Source organism: Ranitomeya imitator, chromosome 4 (genome assembly GCF_032444005.1).
Source record: "Ranitomeya imitator isolate aRanImi1 chromosome 4, aRanImi1.pri, whole genome shotgun sequence".
NCBI lineage: Eukaryota > Metazoa > Chordata > Amphibia > Anura > Dendrobatidae > Ranitomeya > Ranitomeya imitator.
Window position 1 is genome coordinate 717,581,195 of NC_091285.1, and position 27,294 is coordinate 717,608,488.

Sequence of the window (27,294 nt, forward strand, 5' to 3'; positions counted from 1 at the left end):
GATCCGGCAGAAGAAAAACGGATCCGGTGGAAAAAAAACGGATCCGGCGTCTAGAGACTACAGCCGTCGGCCTTACCATTGCACGACAAGCTCAAGTGATCCCAGGTACTAATTTTAGCCAATTTTACTAATTTCATGTATCAGAGTCAAGTATCAGAGTCAGGTATCAGAGTCAAGTATCAGAGTCAGGTATCAGAGTCAGGTATCAGAGTCAGGTATCAGAGTCAGGTATCAGAGTCAGGTATCAGAGTCAAGTATCAGAGTCAAGTATCAGAGTCAGGTATCAGAGTCAGGTATCAGAGTCAGGTATCAGAGTCAGGTATCAGAGTCAAGTATCAGAGTCAGGTATCAGAGTCAGGTATCAGAGTCAAGTATCAGAGTCAGGTATCAGAATCAAGTATCAGAGTCAGGTATCAGAATCAAGTATCAGAGTCAGGTATCAGAGTCAGGTATCAGAGTCAAGTATCAGAGTAACATAGTAACATAGTTAGTAAGGCCGAAAAAAGACATTTGTCCATCCAGTTCAGCCTATATTCCATCATAATAAATACCCAGATCTACGTCCTTCTACAGAACCTAATAATTGTATGATACAATATTGTTCTGCTCCAGGAAGACATCCAGGCCTCTCTTGAACCCCTCGACTGAGTTTGTGGGTGATTGTGATGGGAGGAAGGGGGACTTATAATGGACTTAGGAACAGGGGGAGGCGGAGAAAGACATTATTGCTTATTATGTCTAACACAATCCCTTAGTATAGAGTGCACGTACTTATTATGTATAACACAGTCCCTTAGTATATAGTGTACTCTCTAATTCTTTATAACACCATCCTTAGTTAAATAGTGTCCTCTTTATTATTAAGTATAACATATAGTAACATAGTTAGTAAGGCCGAAAAAAGACATTTGTCCATCCAGTTCAGCCTATATTCCATCATAATAAATCCCCAGATCTACGTCCTTCTACAGAACCTAATTGTATGATACAATATTGTTCTGCTCCAGGAAGACATCCAGGCCTCTCTTGAACCCCTCGACTGAGTTCGCCATCACCACCTCCTCAGGCAAGCAATTCCAGATTCTCACTGCCCTAACAGTAAAGAATCCTCTTCTATGTTGGTGGAAAAACCTTCTCTCCTCCAGACGCAAAGAATGCCCCCTTGTGCCCGTCACCTTCCTTGGTATAAACAGATCCTCAGCGAGATATTTGTATTGTCCCCTTATATACTTATACATGGTTATTAGATCGCCCCTCAGTCGTCTTTTTTCTAGACTAAATAATCCTAATTTCGCTAATCTATCTGGGTATTGTAGTTCTCCCATCCCCTTTATTAATTTTGTTGCCCTCCTTTGTACTCTCTCTAGTTCCATTATATCCTTCCTGAGCACCGGTGCCCAAAACTGGACACAGTACTCCATGTGCGGTCTAACTAGGGATTTGTACAGAGGCAGTATAATGCTCTCATCATGTGTATCCAGACCTCTTTTAATGCACCCCATGATCCTGTTTGCCTTGGCAGCTGCTGCCTGGCACTGGCTGCTCCAGGTAAGTTTATCATTAACTAGGATCCCCAAGTCCTTCTCCCTGTCAGATTTACCCAGTGGTTTCCCGTTCAGTGTGTAATGGTGATATTGATTCCCTCTTCCCATGTGTATAACCTTACATTTATCATTGTTAAACCTCATCTGCCACCTTTCAGCCCAAGTTTCCAACTTATCCAGATCCATCTGTAGCAGAATACTATCTTCTCTTGTATTAACTGCTTTACATAGTTTTGTATCATCTGCAAATATCAATATTTTACTGTGTAAACCTTCTACCAGATCATTAATGAATATGTTGAAGAGAACAGGTCCCAATACTGACCCCTGCGGTCCCCACTGGTCACAGCGACCCAGTTAGAGACTATACCATTTATAACCACCCTCTGCTTTCTATCACTAAGCCAGTTACTAACCCATTTACACACATTTTCCCCCAGACCAAGCATTCTCATTTTGTGTACCAACCTCTTGTGCGGCACGGTATCAAACGCTTTGGAAAAATCGAGATATACCACGTCCAATGACTCACCGTGGTCCAGTCTATAGCTTACCTCTTCATAAAAACTGATTAGATTGGTTTGACAGGAGCGATTTCTCATAAACCCATGCTGATATGGAGTTAAACAGTTATTCTCATTGAGATAATCCAGAATAACATCCCTCAGAAACCCTTCAAATATTTTACCAACAATAGAGGTTAGACTTACTGGCCTATAATTTCCAGGTTCACTTTTAGAGCCCTTTTTGAATATTGGCACCACATTTGCTATGCGCCAGTCCTGCGGAACAGACCCTGTCGCTATAGAGTCCCTAAAAATAAGAAATAATGGTTTATCTATTCCATTACTTAGAGTCAAGTATCAGAGTCAGGTATCAGAGTCAGGTATCAGAGTCAGGTATCAGAGTCAGGTATCAGAGTCAGGTATCAGAGTCAGGTATCAGACTCAGGTATCAGAATCAGGTATCAGACAGAGTATTTCTGATGTTTGACTTTGATTTGTGACCATGTCCTAAAATGAACACCGTACCCCACAATAGATCTCATTCTACAGGAAGGGGTTCAAAAAGTCTCCAGAAAAGCCCCCGCCTTAGGCACCTTGCTTGCTCCAAGCTTTGTCCAGTCCGGTGGGCTTAAAAAACCCGAGCCAGCCGGCTATCTACAAACGGTTTTTTTAAATGTGGCTCTTCTCCGTGCAAAACCTGTTTGTTCTCTAAAAACCGCAACCTTCACAGGCACCAATCATCAGAAAATGTACAATATAAAAGACTTTATCAACTGGAACACAGACCTTGTCATTTATATCATAGAATGCGTCTCATGCAATCTGCATCATATTGGATCCACCACCCGTAAATTATAAGATATTACACAATCCACATTGAGACGTCTCCAGCGCCTCCAATCACTTCATACAAACCTAGAACAGGAACATTTCATCATTGACGTCTATGCGACTGAACATATTCACAAGAATTCACGGGGCGGAGACAGAGAAAGGATCTTGTGTGACCGAGAGGCTTTTTGGATACTGTGTCTAAACACTCGAGCCCCCTCTGGTCTAAATCTTAGAGAGAGAGAAATGATGTTGTACTATTAGCTTTGTTATACGTCGTAACAGATAACTTTGTTTTCTTTTTTCTATCAATATTTTTCTTGATTTTTTTATGTATTTTAATCTGATTTTCTTGTTTGTTTGTTTTTTCCTTTTCTGTGTATGTTCTCACCAGGTCGGATTTTGGGTGTATGTTGATTGTCTTTTGAGTTTGTTAATTACTTATTTCTTTCACCTGTTTTGATCATTTGTATCGACCTGCTGAACCTCTTTCCTCATGCTGAAGACTAAGAACACGTTTGTGCTCGACACGCGAACAGCGAGGGCTGATATGTGATCCTATGCCCAGCCACCTATTGGGATCGACTACTTTATGGATTTGTTTCAATAAAGTTTATTGGATTTTAATACATCAGAATTTTCCCTTTTTCCTGGAGCGGAATTACCGAACTCTTTGTTATATACTATATATCCACAGCTCCTCTGTAATCACACGGAGGATACACTGTGTCTGTATATACTATATATCCACAGCTCCTCTGTAATCACACGGAGGATACACCAGGTCTGTATATACTATATATCCACAGCTCCTCTGTAATCACACGGAGGATACACCTGGTTTGTATATACTATATATCCACAGCTCCTCTGTAATCACACGGAGGATACACCTGGTCTGTATATACTACATATCCACAGCTCCTCTGTAATCACACGGAGGATACACCTGGTCTGTATATACTATATATCCACAGCTCCTCTGTAATCACACGGAGGATACACCTGGTCTGTATATACTACATATCCACAGCTCCTTTGTAATCACACAGAGGATACACCTGGTCTGTATATACTATATATCCACAGCTCCTCTGTAATCACACAGAGGATACACCTGGTCTGTATATACTATATATCCACAGCTCCTCTGTAATCACACGGAGGATACACCTGGTCTGTATATACTACATATCCACAGCTCCTTTGTAATCACACAGAGGATACACCTGGTCTGTATATACTATATATCCACAGCTCCTCTGTAATCACACGGAGGATACACCTGGTCTGTATATACTATATATCCACAGCTCCTCTGTAATCACACGGAGGATACACCAGGTCTGTATATACTATATATCCACAGCTCCTCTGTAATCACACGGAGGATACACCTGGTCTGTATATACTATATATCCACAGCTCCTCTGTAATCACACGGAGGATACACCTGGTCTGTATATACTACATATCCACAGCTCCTTTGTAATCACACAGAGGATACACCTGGTCTGTATATACTATATACCCACAGCTCCTCTGTAATCACACAGAGGATACACCTGGTCTGTATATACTATATACCCACAGCTCCTCTGTAATCACACGGAGGATACACCTGGTCTGTATATACTATATATCCACAGCTCCTCTGTAATCACACGGAGTATACACCTGGTCTGTATATACTATATATCCACAGCTCCTCTGTAATCACACGGAGTATACACCTGGTCTGTATATACTATATATCCAGAGCTCCTCTGTAATCACACGGAGGATACACCTGGTCTGTATATACTACATATCCACAGCTCCTTTGTAATCACACAGAGGATACACCTGGTCTGTATATACTATATACCCACAGCTCCTCTGTAATCACACGGAGTATACACCTGGTCTGTATATACTATATATCCACAGCTCCTCTGTAATCACACGGAGGATATACCTGGTCTGTATATACTATATATCCACAGCTCCTCTGTAATCACACGGAGTATACACCAGGTCTGTATATACTATATATCCACAGCTCCTCTGTAATCACACGGAGTATACACCTGGTCTGTATATACTATATATCCACAACTCCTCTGTAATCACACGGAGGATACACCTGGTCTGTATATACTATATATCCACAGCTCCTCTGTAATCACACGGAGGATACACCAGGTCTGTATATACTATATATCCACAGCTCCTCTGTAATCACACGGAGGATACACCTGGTCTGTATATACTATATATCCACAGCTCCTCTGTAATCACACGGAGGATACACCTGGTCTGTATATACTATATATCCACAGCTCCTCTGTAATCACACGGAGGATACACCTGGTCTGTATATACTATATATCCACAGCTCCTCTGTAATCACACGGAGGATACACCTGGTCTGTATATACTATATATCCACAGCACCTCTGTAATCACACGGAGGATACACCTGGTCTGTATATACTATATATCCACAGTTCCTTTGTAATCACACGGAGGATACACCGTGTCTGTATATACAATATATCCACAGCTCCTCTGTAATCACACGGAGGATACACCTGGTCTGTATATACTATATATCCACAGCTCATCTGTAATCACACGGAGGATACACCTGGTCTGTATATACTATATATCCACAGCTCCTCTGTAATCACACGGAGGATACACCTGGTCTGTATATACTATATATCCACAGTTCCTTTGTAATCACACGGAGGATACACCAGGTCTGTATATACTATATATCCACAGCTCCTCTGTAATCACACGGAGGATACACCGTGTCTGTATATACAATATATCCACAGTTCCTCTGTAATCACACGGAGGATACACCAGGTCTGTATATACTATATATCCACAGCTCCTCTGTAATCACACGGAGGATACACCTGGTCTGTATATACAATATATCCACAGCTCCTCTGTAATCACACGGAGGATACACTGTGTCTGTATATACTATATACCCACAGCTCCTCTGTAATCACACGGAGTATACACCTGGTCTGTATATACTATATATCCACAGCTCCTCTGTAATCACACGGAGTATACACCTGGTCTGTATATACTATATATCCACAGCTCATCTGTAATCACACGGAGGATACACCTGGTCTGTATATACTATATATCCACAGCTCCTCTGTAATCACACGGAGTATACACCTGGTCTGTATATACTATATATCCACAGCTCCTCTGTAATCACACGGAGGATACACCTGGTCTGTATATACTATATATCCACAGCTCCTCTGTAATCACACGGAGGATACACCTGGTCTGTATATACTATATATCCACAGCTCATCTGTAATCACACGGAGGATACACCTGGTCTGTATATACTATGTATCCACAGCTCCTCTGTAATCACACAGAGGATACACCTGGTCTGTATATACTATATATCCACAGCTCCTCTGTAATCACAAGGAGGATACACTGTGTCTGTATATACTATATATCCACAGCTCCTCTGTAATCACACAGAGGATACACCTGGTCTGTATATACTATATACCCACAGCTCCTCTGTAATCACACAGAGGATACACCTGGTCTGTATATACTATATATCCACAGCTCCTCTGTAATCACAAGGAGGATACACTGTGTCTGTATATACTATATATCCACAGCTCCTCTGTAATCATACGGAGGATACACCTGGTCTGTATATACTATATACCCACAGCTCCTCTGTAATCACACGGAGGATACACCTGGTCTGTATATACTATATATCCACAGCTCCTCTGTAATCACACGGAGGATACACCAGGTCTGTATATACTATATATCCACAGCTCATCTGTAATCACACGGAGGATACACCTGGTCTGTATATACTATATATCCACAGCTCCTCTGTAATCACACAGAGTATACACCTGGTCTGTATATACTATATATCCACAGCTCCTCTGTAATCACACGGAGTATACACCTGGTCTGTATATACTATATATCCACAGCTCCTCTGTAATCACACGGAGGATACACCTGGTCTGTATATACTATATATCCACAGCTCCTCTGTAATCACACGGAGTATACACCTGGTCTGTATATACTATATATCCACAGCTCCTCTGTAATCACACGGAGGATAAACCTGGTCTGTATATACTATATATCCACAGCTCCTCTGTAATCACACGGAGGATACACCTGGTCTGTATATACTATATATCCACAGCTCCTCTGTAATCACACGGAGGATACACCTGGTCTGTATATACTATATATCCACAGCTCCTCTGTAATCACACAGAGTATACACCTGGTCTGTATATACTATATATCCACAGCTCCTCTGTAATCACACGGAGGATACACTGTGTCTGTATATACTATATATCCACAGCTCCTCTGTAATCACACGGAGTATACACCAGGTCTGTATATACTATATATCCACAGCTCCTCTGTAATCACACGGAGGATACACCTGGTCTGTATATACTATATATCCACAGCTCCTCTGTAATCACACGGAGGATACACCTGGTCTGTATATACTATATATCCACAGCTCCTCTGTAATCACACAGAGTATACACCTGGTCTGTATATACTATATATCCACAGCTCCTCTGTAATCACACAGAGGATACACCGGGTCTGTATATACTATATATCCACAGCTCCTCTGTAATCACACGGAGGATACACCTGGTCTGTATATACTATATATCCACAGCTACTCTGTAATCACACGGAGGATACACCTGGTCTGTATATACTATATATCCACAGCTCCTCTGTAATCACACGGAGTATACACCTGGTCTGTATATACTATATATCCACAGCTCCTCTGTAATCACACGGAGGATACACCTGGTCTGTATATACTATATATCCACTGCTCCTCTGTGATCACACGGAGGATACACTGTGTCTGTATATACTATATACCCACAGCTCCTCTGTAATCACACGGAGGATACACCAGGTCTGTATATACTATATATCCACAGCTCATCTGTAATCACACGGAGGATACACCTGGTCTGTATATACTATATATCCACAGCTCCTCTGTAATCACACAGAGGATACACCGGGTCTGTATATACTATATATCCACAGCTCCTCTGTAATCACACGGAGGATACACCTGGTCTGTATATACTATATATCCACAGCTACTCTGTAATCACACGGAGGATACACCTGGTCTGTATATACTATATATCCACAGCTCCTCTGTAATCACACGGAGTATACACCTGGTCTGTATATACTATATATCCACAGCTCCTCTGTAATCACACGGAGGATACACCTGGTCTGTATATACTATATATCCACTGCTCCTCTGTGATCACACGGAGGATACACTGTGTCTGTATATACTATATACCCACAGCTCCTCTGTAATCACACGGAGGATACACCAGGTCTGTATATACTATATATCCACAGCTCATCTGTAATCACACGGAGGATACACCTGGTCTGTATACAGGTCCTTCTCAAAAAATTAGCATATAGTGTTAAATTTCATTATTTACCATAATGTAATGATTACAATTAAACTTTCATATATTATAGATTCATTATCCACCAACTGAAATTTGTCAGGTCTTTTATTGTTTTAATACTGATGATTTTGGCATACAACTCCTGATAACCCAAAAAACCTGTCTCAATAAATTAGCATATTTCACCCATCCAATCAAATAAAAGTGTTTTTTAATAACAAACAAAAAAACCATCAAATAATAATGTTCAGTTATGCACTCAATACTTGGTCAGGAATCCTTTGGCAGAAATGACTGCTTCAATGCGGCGTGGCATGGAGGCAATCAGCCTGTGACACTGCTGAGATGTTATGGAGGCCCAGGATGCTTCAATAGCGGCCTTAAGCTCAACCAGAGTGTTGGGTCTTGCGTCTCTCAACTTTCTCTTCACAATATCCCACAGATTCTCTATGGGGTTCAGGTCAGGAGAGTTGGCAGGCCAATTGAGCACAGTAATACCATGGTCAGTAAACCATTTACCAGTGGTTTTGGCACTGTGAGCAGGTGCCAGGTCGTGCTGAAAAAATGAAATCTTCATCACCATAAAGCATTGACCCTGCCCTTGATGAAACACAGTGGACCAACACCAGCAGCTGACATGGCACCCCACACCATCACTGACTGTGGGTACTTGACACTGGACTTCAGGCATTTTGGCATTTCCTTCTCCCCAGTCTTCCTCCAGAATCTGGCACCTTGATTTCCGAATGACATGCAAAATTTGCTTTCATCAGAAAAAAGTACTTGGGACCACTTAGCAACAGTCCAGTGCTGCTTCTCTGTAGCCCAGGTCAGGCGCCTCTGCCGCTGTTTATGGTTCAAAAGTGGCTTTACCTGGGGAATGCGGCACCTGTAGCCCATTTCCTGCACACGCCTGTGCACGGTGGCTCTGGATGTTTCCACACCAGACTCAGTCCACTGCTTCCTCAGGTTCCCCAAGGTCTGGAATCGGTCCTTCTCCACAATCTTCCTCAGGGTCCGGTCTCCTCTTCTCGTTCTACAGCGTTTTCTGCCACATTGTTTCCTTCCAACAGACTTACCATTGAGGTGCCTTGATACAGCACTCTGGGAACAGCCTATTTGTTGAGAAATTTCTTTCTGGGTCTTACCCTCTTGCTTGAGGGTGTCAATGATGGCCTTCTTGACATCTGTCAGGTCGCTAGTCTTACCCATGATGGGGGTTTTGAGTAATGAACCCGGCAGGGAGTTTATATAAGCCTCAGGTATCTTTTGCATGTGTTTAGAGTTAATTAGTTGATTCAGAAGATTAGGGTAATAGGTTGTTTAGAAAACCTTTTCTTGATATGCTAATTTATTGAGACAGGTTTTTTGGGTTATCAGGAGTTGTATGCCAAAATCATCAGTATTAAAACAATAAAAGACCTGACAAATTTCAGTTGGTGGATAATGAATCTATAATACATGAAAGTTTAATTGTAATCATTACATTATGGTAAATAATGAAATTTAACACTATATGCTAATTTTTTGAGAAGGACCTGTATACTATATATCCACAGCTCCTCTGTAATCACACAGAGTATACACCTGGTCTGTATATACTATATATCCACAGCTCCTCTGTAATCACACAGAGGATACACCGGGTCTGTATATACTATATATCCACTGCTCCTCTGTGATCACACGGAGGATACACCTGGTCTGTATATACTATATACCCACAGCTCCTCTGTAATCACACGGAGGATACACCAGGTCTGTATATACTATATATCCACAGCTCATCTCTAATCACACGGAGGATACACCTGGTCTGTATATACTATATATCCACAGCTCCTCTGTAATCACACAGAGTATACACCTGGTCTGTATATACTATATATCCACAGCTCCTCTGTAATCACACAGAGGATACACCGGGTCTGTATATACTATATATCCACAGCTCCTCTGTAATCACACGGAGGATACACCTGGTCTGTATATACTATATATCCACAGCTACTCTGTAATCACACGGAGGATACACCTGGTCTGTATATACTATATATCCACAGCTCCTCTGTAATCACACGGAGTATACACCTGGTCTGTATATACTATATATCCACAGCTCCTCTGTAATCACACAGAGTATACACCTGGTCTGTATATACTATATATCCACAGCTCCTCTGTAATCACACAGAGGATACACCGGGTCTGTATATACTATATATCCACAGCTCCTCTGTAATCACACGGAGGATACACCTGGTCTGTATATACTATATATCCACAGCTACTCTGTAATCACACGGAGGATACACCTGGTCTGTATATACTATATATCCACAGCTCCTCTGTAATCACACGGAGGATACACCGGGTCTGTATATACTATATATCCACATCTCCTCTGTGATCACACGGAGTATACACCAGGTCTGTATATACTATATATCCACAGCTCCTCTGTAATCTCACGGAGGATACACCAGGTCTGTATATACTATATATCCAGAGCTCCTCTGTAATCACACGGAGGATACACCTGGTCTGTATATACTATATATCCACAGCTCCTCTGTGATCACACGGAGTATACACCAGGTCTGTATATACTATATATCCACAGCACCTCTGTAATCACACGGAGGATACACCTGGTCTGTATATATTATATATCCACAGCTCCTCTGCAATCACACGGAGGATACACCTGGTCTGTATATACTATATATCCACAGCTCCTCTGTAATCACACAGAGGATACACCTGGTCTGTATATACTATATATCCACAGCTCCTCTGTAATCACACGGAGGATACACCAGGTCTGTATATACTATATATCCGCAGCTCCTCTGTAATCACACGGAGGATACACCTGGTCTGTATATACTATATATCCACAGCTCCTCTGTAATCACACGGAGGATACACCAGGTCTGTATATACTATATATCCACAGCTCCTCTGTAATCACACGGAGGATACACCTGGTCTGTATATACTATATATCCACAGCTCCTCTGTAATCATACGGAGGATACACCTGGTCTGTATATACTATATATCCACAGGTCCTCTGTAATCTCACGGAGGATACACCAGGTCTGTATATACTATATATCCACAGCTCCTCTGTAATCACACGGAGGATACACTGTGTCTGTGTATACTATATATCCACAGCTCCTCTGTAATCACACGGAGTATGCACCAGGTCAGTATATACTATATATCCACAGCTCCTCTGTAATCACACGGAGGATACACATGGTCTGTATATACTATATATCCACAGCTCCTCTGTAATCACACGGAGTATACACCAGGTCAGTATATACTATATATCCACAGCTCCTCTGTAATCACACGGAGGATACACCTGGTCTGTATATACTATATATCCACAGCTCCTCTGTAATCACACGGAGGATACACCAGGTCTGTATATACTATATATCCACAGCTCCTCTGTAATCACACGGAGGATACACCAGGTCTGTATATACTATATATCCACAGCTCCTCTGTAATCACACGGAGGATACACCTGGTCTGTATATACTATATATCCACAGCTCCTCTGTAATCACACGGAGGATACACCTGGTCTGTATATACTATATATCCACAGCTCCTCTGTAATCACACGGAGGATACACCAGGTCTGTATATACTATATATCCACAGCTCCTCTGTAATCACACGGAGGATACACCTGGTCTGTATATACTATATATCCACAGCTCCTCTGTAATCACACGGAGGATACACCTGGTCTGTATATACTATATATCCACAGCTCCTCTGTAATCACACGGAGGATACACCTGGTCTGTATATACTATATATCCACAGCTCCTCTGTAATCACACGGAGGATACACCGGGTCTGTATATACTATATATCCACAGCTCCTCTGTAATCACACGGAGGATACACCAGGTCTGTATATACTATGTATCCACAGCTCCTCTGTAATCACACGGAGGATACACCAGGTCTGTATATACTATATATCCACAGCTCCTCTGTAATCACACGGAGTATACACCTGGTCTGTATATACTATATATCCACAGCTCCTCTGTAATCACACGGAGGATACACCAGGTCTGTATATACTATGTATCCACAGCTCCTCTGTAATCACACGGAGGATACACCAGGTCTGTATATACTATATATCCACAGCTCCTCTGTAATCACACGGAGTATACACCTGGTCTGTATATACTATATATCCACAGCTCCTCTGTAATCACACGGAGGATACACCAGGTCTGTATATACTATGTATCCACAGCTCCTCTGTAATCACACGGAGGATACACAAGGTCTGTATATACTATATATCCACAGCTCCTCTGTAATCACACGGAGTATACACCTGGTCTGTATATACTATATATCCACAGCTCCTCTGTAATCACACGGAGGATACACCTGGTCTGTATATACTATATATCCACAGCTCCTCTGTAATCACACGGAGGATACACCTGGTCTGCATATACTATATATCCACAGCTCCTCTGTAATCACACGGAGGATGCACTTGGTCTGTATATACTATATATCCACAGCTCCTCTGTAATCACAAGGAGTATACACCTGGTCTGTATATACTATATATCCACAGCTCCTCTGTAATCACACAGAGTATACACCTGGTCTGTATATACTATATATCCACAGCTCCTCTGTAATCACACGGAGGATACACCTGGTCTGTATATACTATATATCCACAGCTCCTCTGTAATCACACGGAGGATACACCTGGTCTGTATATACTATATATTCACAGCTCTTCTGTAATCACACGGAGGATACACCTGGTCTGTATATACTATATATCCACAGCTCCTCTGTAATCACACGGAGGATACACCTGGTCTGTATATACTATGTATCCACAGCTCCTCTGTAATCACACGGAGGATACACCTGGTCTGTATATACTATGTATCCACAGCTCCTCTGTAATCAGACGGAGGATACACCTGGTCTGTATATACTATATATCCACAGCTCCTCTGTAATCACACAGAGGATACACCTGGTCTGTATATACTATGTATCCACAGCTCCTCTGTAATCACACAGAGGATACACCTGGTCTGTATATACTATATATCCACAGCTCCTCTGTAATCACACGGAGGATACACCAGGTCTGTATATACTATATATCCACAGCTCCTCTGTAATCACACGAGGGATACACTGTGCCTGTATATACTATATATCCACAGCTCCTCTGTGATCACACGGAGGATACACCAGGTCTGTATATACTATATATCCACAGCTCCTCTGTAATCACACGGAGGATACACCTGGTCTGTATATACTATATATCCACAGCTCCTCTGTAATCACACGGAGGATACACCTGGTCTGTATATACTATATATCCACAGCTCCTCTGTAATCACACGGAGGATACACTGTGTCTGTATATACTATATATCCACAGCTCCTCTGTAATCACACGGAGTATACACCGGGTCTGTATATACTATATATCCACAGCTCCTCTGTAATCACACAGAGTATACACCTGGTCTGTATATACTATATATCCACCGCTCCTCTGTAATCATACGGAGGATACACCTGGTCTGTATATACTATATATCCACAGCTCCTCTGTAATCACACGAAGGATACACCTGGTCTGTATATACTATATATCCACAGCTCCTCTGTAATCACACGGAGTATACACCTGGTCTGTATATACTATATATCCACAACTCCTCTGTAATCACACGGAGGATACACCTGGTCTGTATATACTATATATCCACAGCTCCTCTGTAATCACACGGAGGATACACCAGGTCTGTATATACTATATATCCACAGCTCCTCTGTAATCACACGGAGGATACACCTGGTCTGTATATACTATATATCCACAGCTCCTCTGTAATCACACGGAGGATACACCTGGTCTGTATATACTATATATCCACAGCTCCTCTGTAATCACACGGAGGATACACCTGGTCTGTATATACTATATATCCACAGCTCCTCTGTAATCACACGGAGGATACACCTGGTCTGTATATACTATATATCCACAGCACCTCTGTAATCACACGGAGGATACACCTGGTCTGTATATACTATATGTCCACAGTTCCTTTGTAATCACACGGAGGATACACCGTGTCTGTATATACAATATATCCACAGCTCCTCTGTAATCACACGGAGGATACACCTGGTCTGTATATACTATATATCCACAGCTCATCTGTAATCACACGGAGGATACACCTGGTCTGTATATACTATATATCCACAGCTCCTCTGTAATCACACGGAGGATACACCTGGTCTGTATATACTATATATCCACAGTTCCTTTGTAATCACACGGAGGATACACCAGGTCTGTATATACTATATATCCACAGCTCCTCTGTAATCACACGGAGGATACACCGTGTCTGTATATACAATATATCCACAGTTCCTCTGTAATCACACGGAGGATACACCAGGTCTGTATATACTATATATCCACAGCTCCTCTGTAATCACACGGAGGATATGCCTGGTCTGTATATACTATATATCCACAGCTCCTCTGTAATCACACGGAGGATACACCTGGTCTGTATATACAATATATCCACAGCTCCTCTGTAATCACACGGAGGATACACTGTGTCTGTATATACTATATACCCACAGCTCCTCTGTAATCACACGGAGTATACACCTGGTCTGTATATACTATATATCCACAGCTCCTCTGTAATCACACGGAGTATACACCTGGTCTGTATATACTATATATCCACAGCTCCTCTGTAATCACACGGAGTATACACCTGGTCTGTATATACTATATATCCACAGCTCCTCTGTAATCACACGGAGTATACACCTGGTCTGTATATACTATATATCCACAGCTCATCTGTAATCACACGGAGGATACACCTGGTCTGTATATACTATATATCCACAGCTCCTCTGTAATCACACGGAGTATACACCTGGTCTGTATATACTATATATCCACAGCTCCTCTGTAATCACACGGAGTATACACCTGGTCTGTATATACTATATATCCACAGCTCCTCTGTAATCACACGGAGTATACACCTGGTCTGTATATACTATATATCCACAGCTCATCTGTAATCACACGGAGGATACACCTGGTCTGTATATACTATATATCCACAGCTCCTCTGTAATCACACGGAGTATACACCTGGTCTGTATATACTATATATCCACAGCTCCTCTGTAATCACACGGAGGATACACCTGGTCTGTATATACTATATATCCACAGCTCCTCTGTAATCACACGGAGGATACACCTGGTCTGTATATACTATATATCCACAGCTCATCTGTAATCACACGGAGGATACACCTGGTCTGTATATACTATATATCCACAGCTCCTCTGTAATCACACGGAGTATACACCTGGTCTGTATATACTATATATCCACAGCTCCTCTGTAATCACACGGAGGATACACCTGGTCTGTATATACTATATATCCACAGCTCCTCTGTAATCACACGGAGGATACACCTGGTCTGTATATACTATATATCCACAGCTCCTCTGTAATCACACGGAGGATACACCTGGTCTGTATATAATATATATCCACAGTTCCTTTGTAATCACACAGAGTATACACCGGGTCTGTATATACTATATATCCACAGCTCCTCTGTGATCACACAGAGGATACACCTGGTCTGTATATACAATATATCCACAGTTCCTCTGTAATCACACGGAGGATACACCAGGTCTGTATATACTATATATCCACAGCTCCTCTGTAATCACACGGAGGATATGCCTGGTCTGTATATACTATATACCCACAGCTCCTCTGTAATCACACAGAGGATACACCTGGTCTGTATATACTATATATCCACAGCTCCTCTGTAATCACAAGGAGGATACACTGTGTCTGTATATACTATATATCCACAGCTCCTCTGTAATCATACGGAGGATACACCTGGTCTGTATATACTATATACCCACAGCTCCTCTGTAATCACACGGAGGATACACCTGGTCTGTATATACTATATATCCACAGCTCCTCTGTAATCACACGGAGGATACACCAGGTCTGTATATACTATATATCCACAGCTCATCTGTAATCACACGGAGGATACACCTGGTCTGTATATACTATATATCCACAGCTCCTCTGTAATCACACAGAGTATACACCTGGTCTGTATATACTATATATCCACAGCTCCTCTGTAATCACACGGAGTATACACCTGGTCTGTATATACTATATATCCACAGCTCCTCTGTAATCACACGGAGGATACACCTGGTCTGTATATACTATATATCCACAGCTCCTCTGTAATCACACGGAGTATACACCTGGTCTGTATATACTATATATCCACAGCTCCTCTGTAATCACACGGAGGATAAACCTGGTCTGTATATACTATATATCCACAGCTCATCTGTAATCACACGGAGGATACACCTGGTCTGTATATACTATATATCCACAGCTCCTCTGTAATCACACGGAGGATACACCTGGTCTGTATATACTATGTATCCACAGCTCCTCTGTAATCACACGGAGGATACACCTGGTCTGTATATACTATGTATCCACAGCTCCTCTGTAATCACATGGAGGATACACCTGGTCTGTATATACTATATATCCACAGCTCCTCTGTAATCACACGGAGGATACACCTGGTCTGTATATACTATATATCCACAGCTCCTCTGTAATCACACGGAGGATACACCTGGTCTGTATATACTATATATCCACAGCTCCTCTGTAATCACACAGAGGATACACCTGGTCTGTATATACTATGTATCCACAGCTCCTCTGTAATCACACGGAGGATACACCAGGTCTGTATATACTATATATCCACAGCTCGTCTGTAATCACACGGAGGATACACCGTGTCTCTATATACCATATATCCACAGCTCCTCTGTAATCACAAGGAGTATACACCTGGTCTGTATATACTATATATCCACAGCTCCTCTGTAATCACACAGAGTATACACCTGGTCTGTATATACTATATATCCACAGCTCCTCTGTAATCACACGGAGGATACATCAGGTCTGTATATACTATATATCCACAGCTCTTCTGTAATCACACGGAGGATACACCTGGTCTGTATATACTATATATCCACAGCTCCTCTGTAATCACACGGAGGATACACCTGGTCTGTATATACTATGTATCCACAGCTCCTCTGTAATCACACGGAGGATACACCTGGTCTGTATATACTATATATCCACAGCTCCTCTGTAATCACACGGAGGATACACCTGGTCTGTATATACTATGTATCCACAGCTCCTCTGTAATCACACGGAGGATACACCAGGTCTGTATATACTATATATCCACAGCTCCTCTGTAATCACACAGAGGATACACCTGGTCTGTATATACTATGTATCCACAGCTCCTCTGTAATCACACGGAGTATACACCAGGTCTGTATATACTATATATCCACAGCTCCTCTGTAATCACACGGAGGATACACCTGGTCTGTATATACTATATATCCACAGCTCCTCTGTAATCACACAGAGTATACACCTGGTCTGTATATACTATATATCCACAGCTCCTCTGTAATCACACGGAGGATACACCTGGTCTGTATATACTATGTATCCACAGCTCTTCTGTAATCACACGGAGGATACACCTGGTCTGTATATACTATATATCCACAGCTCCTCTGTAATCACACGGAGGATACACCAGGTCTGTATATACTATATATCCACAGCTCCTCTGTAATCACACGGAGGATACACCGGGTCTGTATATACTATATATCCACAGTTCCTTTGTAATCACACGGAGGATACACCGTGTCTGTATATACAATATATCCACAGTTCCTCTGTAATCACACAGAGGATACACCTGGTCTGTATATACTATGTATCCACAGCTCCTCTGTAATCACACGGAGGATACACCTGGTCTGTATATACTATGTATCCACAGCTCCTCTGTAATCACACGGAGGATACACCTGGTCTGTATATACTATATATCCACAGCTCCTCTGTAATCACACGGAGGATACACCAGGTCTGTATATACTATATATCCACAGCTCCTCTGTAATCACACGAGGGATACACTGTGCCTGTATATACTATATATCCACAGCTCCTCTGTGATCACACGGAGGATACACCAGGTCTGTATATACTATATATCCACAGCTCCTCTGTAATCACACGGAGGATACACCTGGTCTGTATATACTATATATCCACAGCTCCTCTGTAATCACACGGAGGATACACCAGGTCTGTATATACTATATATCCACAGCTCCTCTGTAATCACACGAAGGATACACCTGGTCTGTATATACTATATATCCACAGCTCCTCTGTAATCACACGGAGTATACACCAGGTCTGTATATACTATATATCCACAGCTCCTCTGTAATCACACGGAGTATACACCTGGTCTGTATATACTATATATCCACAACTCCTCTGTAATCACACGGAGGATACACCTGGTCTGTATATACTATATATCCACAGCTCCTCTGTAATCACACGGAGGATACACCAGGTCTGTATATACTATATATCCACAGCTCCTCTGTAATCACACGGAGGATACACCTGGTCTGTATATACTATATATCCACAGCTCCTCTGTAATCACACGGAGGATACACCTGGTCTGTATATACTATATATCCACAGCTCCTCTGTAATCACACGGAGGATACACCTGGTCTGTATATACTATATATCCACAGCTCCTCTGTAATCACACGGAGGATACACCTGGTCTGTATATACTATATATCCACAGCACCTCTGTAATCACACGGAGGATACACCTGGTCTGTATATACTATATATCCACAGTTCCTTTGTAATCACACGGAGGATACACCGTGTCTGTATATACAATATATCCACAGCTCCTCTGTAATCACACGGAGGATACACCTGGTCTGTATATACTATATATCCACAGCTCATCTGTAATCACACGGAGGATACACCTGGTCTGTATATACTATATATCCACAGCTCCTCTGTAATCACACGGAGGATACACCTGGTCTGTATATACTATATATCCACAGTTCCTTTGTAATCACACGGAGGATACACTGTGTCTGTATATACTATATATCCACAGCTCCTCTGTAATCACACGGAGGATACACCGTGTCTGTATATACAATATATCCACAGTTCCTCTGTAATCACACGGAGGATACACCAGGTCTGTATATACTATATATCCACAGCTCCTCTGTAATCACACGGAGGATATGCCTGGTCTGTATATACTATATATCCACAGCTCCTCTGTAATCACACGGAGGATACACCTGGTCTGTATATACAATATATCCACAGCTCCTCTGTAATCACACGGAGGATACACCGTGTCTCTATATACCATATATCCACAGCTCCTCTGTAATCACACGGAGTATACACCTGGTCTGTATATACTATATATCCACAGCTCCTCTGTAATCACACGGAGTATACACCTGGTCTGTATATACTATATATCCACAGCTCATCTGTAATCACACGGAGGATACACCTGGTCTGTATATACTATATATCCACAGCTCCTCTGTAATCACACGGAGTATACACCTGGTCTGTATATACTATATATCCACAGCTCCTCTGTAATCACACGGAGTATACACCTGGTCTGTATATACTATATATCCACAGCTCATCTGTAATCACACGGAGGATACACCTGGTCTGTATATACTATATATCCACAGCTCCTCTGTAATCACACGGAGTATACACCTGGTCTGTATATACTATATATCCACAGCTCCTCTGTAATCACACGGAGGATACACCTGGTCTGTATATACTATATATCCACAGCTCATCTGTAATCACACGGAGGATACACCTGGTCTGTATATACTATATATCCACAGCTCCTCTGTAATCACACGGAGTATACACCTGGTCTGTATATACTATATATCCACAGCTCCTCTGTAATCACACGGAGGATACACCTGGTCTGTACATACTATATATCCACAGCTCCTCTGTAATCACACGGAGGATACACCTGGTCTGTATATAATATATATCCACAGTTCCTTTGTAATCACACAGAGTATACACCGGGTCTGTATATACTATATATCCACAGCTCCTCTGTGATCACACAGAGGATACACCTGGTCTGTATATACTATATATCCACAGCCCCTCTGTAATCACACGGAGGATACACCTGGTCTGTATATACTATATATCCACAGTTCCTCTGTAATCACACGGAGGATACACCAGGTCTGTATATACTATATATCCACAGCTCCTCTGTAATCACACGGAGGATATGCCTGGTCTGTATATACTATATACCCACAGCTCCTCTGTAATCACACAGAGGATACACCTGGTCTGTATATACTATATATCCACAGCTCCTCTGTAATCACAAGGAGGATACACTGTGTCTGTATATACTATATATCCACAGCTCCTCTGTAATCATACGGAGGATACACCTGGTCTGTATATACTATATACCCACAGCTCCTCTGTAATCACACGGAGGATACACCTGGTCTGTATATACCATATATCCTCAGCTCCTCTGTAATCACACGGAGGATACACCTGGTCTGTATATACTATATATCCACAGCTCCTCTGTAATCACACGGAGGATACACCAGGTCTGTATATACTATATATCCACAGCTCATCTGTAATCACACGGAGGATACACCTGATCTGTATATACTATATATCCACAGCTCCTCTGTAATCACACGGAGGATACACCTGGTCTGTATATACTATATATCCACAGCTCCTCTGTAATCACACAGAGGATACACCTGGTCTGTATATACTATATATCCACAGCTCCTCTGTAATCACACGGAGGATACACCTGATCTGTATATACTATATATCCACAGCTCCTCTGTAATCACACGGAGGATACACCTGGTCTGTATATACTATATATCCACAGCTCCTCTGTAATCACACAGAGGATACACCTGGTCTGTATATACTATATATCCACAGCTCCTCTGTAATCACACGGAGGATACACCTGGTCTGTATATACTATATATCCACAGCTCCTCTGTAATCACACAGAGTATACACCTGGTCTGTATATACTATATATCCACAGCTCCTCTGTAATCACACGGAGTATACACCTGGTCTGTATATACTATATATTCACAGCTCCTCTGTAATCACACGGAGGATACACCTGGTCTGTATATACTATATATCCACAGCTCCTCTGTAATCACACGGAGTATACACCTGGTCTGTATATACTATATATCCACAGCTCCTCTGTAATCACACGGAGGATAAACCTGGTCTGTATATACTATATATCCACAGCTCATCTGTAATCACACGGAGGATACACCTGGTCTGTATATACTATATATCCACAGCTCCTCTGTAATCACACAGAGGATACACCTGGTCTGTATATACTATGTATCCACAGCTCCTCTGTAATCACACGGAGGATACACCTGGTCTGTATATACTATATATCCACAGCTCCTCTGTAATCACACGGAGGATACACCTGGTCTGTATATACTATATATCCACAGCTCCTCTGTAATCACACAGAGGATACACCTGGTCTGTATATACTATGTATCCACAGCTCCTCTGTAATCACACAGAGGATACACCTGGTCTGTATATACTATATATCCACAGCTCCTCTGTAATCACACGGAGGATACACCTTGTCTGTATATACTATATATCCACAGCTCCTCTGTAATCACACGGAGGATACACCTGGTCTGTATATACTATATATCCACAGCTCCTCTGTAATCACATGGAGGATACACTGTGTCTGTATATACTATATATCCACAGCTCCTCTGTAATCACACGGAGGATACACCGGGTCTGTATCTACTATATATCCATAGCTCCTCTGTAATCACACGGAGGATACACCTGGTCTGTATATACTATGTATCCACAGCTCCTCTGTAATCACACGGAGGATACACCAGGTCTGTATATACTATGTATCCACAGCTCCTCTGTAATCACACGGAGGATACACCAGGTCTGTATATACTATATATCCACAGCTCCTCTGTAATCACACGGAGGATACACTGTGTCTGTATATACTATATATCCACAGCTCCTCTGTAATCACACGGAGGATACACCTGGTCTGTATATACTATATATCCACAGCTCGTCTGTAATCACACGGAGGATACACCGTGTCTCTATATACCATATATCCACAGCTCCTCTGTAATCACAAGGAGTATACACCTGGTCTGTATATACTATATATCCACAGCTCCTCTGTAATCACACAGAGTATACACCTGGTCTGTATATACTATATATCCACAGCTCCTCTGTAATCACACGGAGGATACACCAGGTCTGTATATACTATATATCCACAGCTCTTCTGTAATCACACGGAGGATACACCTGGTCTGTATATACTATATATCCACAGCTCCTCTGTAATCACACGGAGGATACACCTGGTCTGTATATACTATGTATCCACAGCTCCTCTGTAATCACACGGAGGATACACCTGGTCTGTATATACTATATATCCACAGCTCCTCTGTAATCACAAGGAGGATACACCTGGTCTGTATATACTATGTATCCACAGCTCCTCTGTAATCACACGGAGGATACACCAGGTCTGTATATACTATATATCCACAGCTCCTCTGTAATCACACAGAGGATACACCTGGTCTGTATATACTATGTATCCACAGCTCCTCTGTAATCACACGGAGTATACACCAGGTCTGTATATACTATATATCCACAGCTCCTCTGTAATCACACGGAGGATACACCTGGTCTGTATATACTATATATCCACAGCTCCTCTGTAATCACACGGAGGATACACCTGGTCTGTATATACTATATATCCACAGCTCCTCTGTAATCACACAGAGGATACACCTGGTCTGTATATACTATATATCCACAGCTCCTCTGTAATCACACGGAGGATACACCTGGTCTGTATATACTATATATCCACAGCTCCTCTGTAATCACACGGAGGATACACCTGGTCTGTATATACTATGTATCCACAGCTCTTCTGTAATCACACGGAGGATACACCTGGTCTGTATATACTATATATCCACAGCTCCTCTGTAATCACACGGAGGATACACCAGGTCTGTATATACTATATATCCACAGCTCCTCTGTAATCACACGGAGGATACACCAGGTCTGTATATACTATGTATCCACAGCTCCTCTGTAATCACACAGAGGATACACCTGGTCTGTATATACTATGTATCCACAGCTCCTCTGTAATCACACGGAGTATACACCTGGTCTGTATATACTATATATCCACAGCTCCTCTGTAATCACACGGAGGATACACCTGGTCTGTATATACTATATATCCACAGCTCCTCTGTAATCACACGGAGGATACACCTGGTCTGTATATACTATATATCCACAGCTCCTCTGTAATCACACAGAGTATACACCTGGTCTGTATATACTATGTATCCACAGCTCTTCTGTAATCACACGGAGGATACACCTGGTCTGTATATACTATGTATCCACAGCTCCTCTGTAATCACACGGAGGATACACCTGGTCTTTATATACTATATATCCACAGCTCCTCTGTAATCACACGGAGGATACACCTGGTCTGTATATACTATATATCCACAGCTCCTCTGTAATCACACGGAGTATACACCTGGTCTGTATATACTATATATCCACAGCTCCTCTGTAATCACACGGAGGATACACCAGGTCTGTATATACTATATATCCACAGCTCCTCTGTAATCACACGGAGGATACACCTGGTCTGTATATACTATGTATCCACAGCTCCTCTGTAATCACACGGAGGATACACCAGGTCTGTATATACTATATATCCACAGCTCCTCTGTAATCACACGGAGGATACACCTGGTCTGTATATACTATATATCCACAGCTCCTCTGTAATCACACAGAGTATACACCTGGTCTGTATATACTATGTATCCACAGCTCTTCTGTAATCACACGGAGGATACACCTGGTCTGTATATACTATGTATCCACAGCTCCTCTGTAATCACACGGAGGATACACCTGGTCTTTATATACTATATATCCACAGCTCCTCTGTAATCACACGGAGGATACACCTGGTCTGTATATACTATATATCCACAGCTCCTCTGTAATCACACGGAGGATACACCTGGTCTGTATATACCATATATCCATAGCTCCTCTGTAATCACACGGAGGATACGCCTGGTCTGTATATACTATATATCCACAGCTCCTCTGTAATCACACGGAGGATACACCGGGTCTGTATATACTATATATCCTCAGCTCCTCTGTAATCACACGGAGGATACACCTGGTCTGTATATACTATATATCCACAGCTCCTCTGTAATCACACGGAGGATACACCTGGTCTGTATATACTATATATCCACAGCTCCTCTGTAATCACACGGAGGATACACCTGGTCTGTATATACTATATATCCACAGCTCCTCTGTAATCACATGGAGGATACACCTGGTCTGTATATACTATATATCCACAGCTCCTCTGTAATCACACGGAGGATACACCGGGTCTGTATATACTATATATCCACAGCTCCTCTGTAATCACACAGAGGATACACCTGGTCTGTATATACTATGTATCCACAGCTCCTCTGTAATCACACGGAGGATACACCTGGTCTGTATATACTATATATCCACAGCTCCTCTGTGATCACACGGAGGATACACCAGGTCTGTATATACTATATATCCACAGCTCCTCTGTAATCACACGGAGGATACACCAGGTCTGTATATACTATATATCCACAGCTCCTCTGTAATCACACGGAGGATACACCTGGTCTGTATATACTATATATCCACAGCTCCTCTGTAATCACACGGAGGATACACCTGGTCTGTATATACTATGTATCCACAGCTCCTCTGTAATCACACGGAGGATACACCTGGTCTGTATATACTATGTATCCACAGCTCCTCTGTAATCACACGGAGGATACACCTGGTCTGTATATACTATATATCCACAGCTCCTCTGTGATCACACGGAGGATACACCAGGTCTGTATATACTATATATCCACAGCTCCTCTGTAATCACACGGAGGATACACCTGGTCTGTATATACTATATATCCACAGCTCCTCTGTAATCACACGGAGGATACACCTGGTCTGTATATACTATATATCCACAGCTCCTCTGTAATCACACGGAGGATACACCTGGTCTGTATATACTATATATCCACAGCTCCTCTGTGATCACACGGAGGATACACCTGGTCTGTATATACTATATATCCACAGCTCCTCTGTAATCACACGGAGGATACACCAGGTCTGTATATACTATATATCCACAGCTCCTCTGTGATCACACGGAGGATACACCAGGTCTGTATATACTATATATCCACAGCTCCTCTGTAATCTCACGGAGGATACACTGTGTCTGTATATACTATATATCCACAGCTCCTCTGTAATCACACGGAGTATACACCTGGTCTGTATATACTATATATCCACAGCTCCTCTGTAATCACACGGAGGATACACCAGGTCTGTATATACTATATATCCACAGCTCCTCTGTAATCACACGGAGGATACACCAGGTCAGTATATACTATATATCCACAGCTCCTCTGTAATCACACGGAGGATACACTGTGTCTGTATATACTATATATCCACAGCTCCTCTGTAATCACACGGAGTATACACCTGGTCTGTATATACTATATATCCACAGCTCCTCTGTAATCACACGGAGGATACACCAGGTCTGTATATACTATATATCCACAGCTCCTCTGTAATCACACGGAGGATACACCTGGTCTGTATATACTTTATATCCACAGCTCCTCTGTAATCACATGGAGGATACACCTGGTCTGTATATACTATATATCCACAGCTCCTCTGTGATCACACGGAGGATACACCTGGTCTGTATATACTATATATCCACAGCTCCTCTGTAATCACACGGAGTATGCACTGTGCCTGTATATACTATATACCCTCAGTTCCGCTGACTACGCTTCCACTCACCTCTTGCCGTCCAGCTGTATGTCCCTATATCTCGGCTCCTCGCCCTGGTTTCCCGCCAACCATGTCCTCACAATGTCGCCCTGGTCCGTGTCTTACCGGCTGTCACATTTCCAGAAGCCGCGGTGCGAGTAGTGCCACTTCCCGGGGTGTGGACGGTGGTATCGCTGGAGTGTTGTGTCACTGTCTGTTACTTAGAAATGTGCACTAAACAAAAGAGGAAATAAGAACGTCCGGTAGGGAGGAGAGAGATGGAGATCGCTCGTCTGCAGCACAATGATATTTGTTTAATCAGAGATTTGAAGGGGCGTGAAAAGTACGTGATTAAACATTTACAAACTTATCAGATGATTCAGGCCGCCTAACCTCCGGTCTCTTCACTATTTTATTCACGATGACTAGAGACGAGCGAGCAGTAAAATGGTCGGGTGCTCGTTTCGAGTAACCTACAAAGAGGTCTGGGGGCAGTGAAAATGTTCAAATGGATGGAAAAGACCCCTGGAGGCATCTCTGACCCCAAGGTCTCTGCTGAGAGCAATGGGGTCACACTTTTACTCCATGTTAAGGAGTATAGCATAAAAGCCATCACAAGGTGATCCTCATTGAGACGGCACCACCTTGTCGTGAC

At 42.2% G+C, this 27,294-nt stretch overlaps 1 protein-coding gene across 4 annotated transcripts in view; it reads right to left on the reverse strand.

Annotated features, from left to right (window-relative positions):
• The window catches only part of LOC138677423 (N-acetyllactosaminide beta-1,3-N-acetylglucosaminyltransferase 2-like), an 86,004-nt gene extending 59,125 nt beyond the window's left edge, over window positions 1–26,879 (reverse strand). The window contains exon 1 of one of the 4 annotated variants that reach the window (XM_069767536.1): window positions 26,766–26,879. The gene's annotated coding sequence lies outside the window, so the exon portion shown is untranslated. Of the gene's footprint in view, window positions 1–26,669 lie in introns of all 4 variants that reach the window. The other 3 variants (XM_069767534.1, XM_069767537.1, XM_069767535.1) reach the window with 3 other exon arrangements.
• Between the last annotated feature and the right edge of the window lie 415 nt (window positions 26,880–27,294).